This window comes from Arachis ipaensis, chromosome B04 (assembly GCF_000816755.2).
Source record: "Arachis ipaensis cultivar K30076 chromosome B04, Araip1.1, whole genome shotgun sequence".
Taxonomy (NCBI): Eukaryota; Viridiplantae; Streptophyta; class Magnoliopsida; order Fabales; family Fabaceae; genus Arachis; species Arachis ipaensis.
In genome coordinates this window covers 114,734,184-114,736,627 of record NC_029788.2, presented here as the reverse complement: position 1 = coordinate 114,736,627, position 2,444 = coordinate 114,734,184, and positions in this window count along the sequence as shown.

Here is a 2,444-nt window from a genome sequence, read left to right as displayed (position 1 = left end):
AAATATACTTAGTAAGAAGATGTGTCAAATTTAAATTTACTTGAATTTAAAAAATTGAATGAGAATAAAAAATACCAAAAATGTAAATATAAAATTATGAATTAATTTTATAATCATGATATATTTGAATGTATTTAATAAGAAAATGTGACAAATTTAAATTTAATTGAGAGATTTTTTGCTAATTGATACAAGAGATTAAAAATAAAGAATAGTAGAGTCTTATATAACATGTATAAGTAAATCAAATAATATAATAGTAAAAGTATTAAGTTATTATCATTAAAAGAAAAAATATGACTTAAATACAATATAAAAGAACTTAGGAGGATTTTTTTAAAATAAATAATTTAATTATTTTATTTACCGAAATATGTAATTTGTAGTGTATTTACTAATTTATATTATTGATTTATCTCTTTTACCGTATAAACGAGATAATTATGAATGTATCTCGTTTATATTGTAAATGAGATATGTGTATTATTATAAAAAAAATACAATTAAAATAATATCAATTTTCTTAAAAATCAACTCATTTAAATTAGTACTCAAAAGAGTACATAGAAAATAAATCAAATTAGATTGATTTAAATTTGAAAAAAAAAATTTACAGGGATGAACAATTATGTTTGAAACATTGTGTACGTGAAAGAATATTAAGAATGAGAAGTTACCGTTTAATGTTTCTCTCTCTCTCTCCCCTCTTCCTTTCTCTCTCTCCACCTCGTCTTTCTTTCTCTCTCCCTTGTCTCTCTATCCTTCTCTCCCTCTCTCTCCCCTTCCCTCTTTCTCTCTCCCTCTCTCTTTCTATCCTCCTCTCTCTATCTTTCTCTCCTTCTCTCTGCTCTCTCACTTCCTCTCTCTCTCTTTCCTTGCCCTCTTTCTCCCCCTCCGTTCTCTCTCTTCCTCTCTCTCTCCTCCTCTTCCTCTCTCTAATCATCTCTCCCTTTTTTCTATCTCTCTTCCTCCTCTCTCTCCCCTCCTATCTCTCTCTCCTCTCCTCTCCTTCTCTCTCTCTCATATCTCTCTCATTTCTCCTCTCTTTTCCCTTCTCTCTCTTTCTCTCTCTCTCCCCTTTCCTTCCTCTCTCTCTCCTTTACCTCCCCTCTCTTTCTCTCTCTCTTTTTTTCTTTTCTCTCTTTCTCTCTCTCTCGCTCATCTCTCTTTCCTTTTCTTCTTTCTCTCTCCTCCTTTTCCTCTCTTCCTTTTCTCTCCTTCTCCTCTTTCTTTTCTTACTCTCTCTTTTCTCTTTCTCTCTCAACCTTCTCTCAATCTCTATCCCTCTTCTATCTCTTTTCTCTTCTTCTCTCTAAAGCGAGAGAAAAGAAAAAGAGGAGGCGAAAATAGAGGAGGAGAAAGAAAAAAGGAGAGAGATAAGAAGAGAGAAGAAGGATAAGAGAGAGAAGAAGAGAGAGAAAGAGGAAGAGAAAGAGGACAAAGAGAGAGAAGGAGAGAGACAGAAAAAGAGAAGGAGAGAGAGAAAAAAGAAGAGGGGAGAGAGAAGGAGAGAGGGAGAGGAGGGGAGAGAGAAAGAGGGAGGGGGAGAGAGAGGGAGAGAAGGATAGAGAGAACGAAAGGGGAGGGGGAGAAAGAGGGGAAGGGGAGAGAGAGATAGATAGAGTTGAGGGGGAGAGAGAGAAGAGAAAGAGAGGAGGAGAGAGAAAAATGGGAGGGAGAGAGAGAGAGAGAAAGAGAGAGAGAAAAGAAAGAGAAGAGGAGAGAGAGAGAAAGAGAAAAAATTATTTATAGAAAATACTGAAAATAGATAAGAAAGAAAAATGAACGAAAGCAATGGAAGGGACTTCATTATTTACAAATGTTACTCGTATCATTTAGAAAGAAAAAAATTAGATTAAAAAAATTCAATTAAAAAAGGTTTAAAATTTTGGATTTTTGTATGTAAAAATATTAATTTTTGTGTAAAAATCTATTTTTACATGTAAAAATCAATTTTATGGTATAAAAACTAATTTTTTAGTATAAAAACCGGTTTTTGGGATAAAAACCGGTTTTTTTGTGTAAAAATTTGGGTTTTATATGTAAAAATATTAATTTTTGTATAAAAATTTATTTTTACATGTAAAAACTAATTTTATGGTATAAAAACCAATTTTTTGGTACAAAAACAAGTCTTTTGGTACAAAAATCAGTTTTTTTGTACAAAAACTGATTTTTTGGTACAAAAACCGGTTTTTTGATACAAAAACCGGTTTTATTTTAATAACCGGTTAAAAACCGATTTTGAATTTCACTAACCGGTTAATAACCGGTTTCATCATGTAAAACCAATTTGGTTAATTAACCAATACTATATTTTTGGTTAACCAAAAAACTGGTTTGGTTTTTGGATTAACCAAACCATGAACACCCTACCAAATAGCTATTAGTTTCACTTCGACACGGCTAGTAAAGCCAATATAGTTGATAAATTTGGTCATACA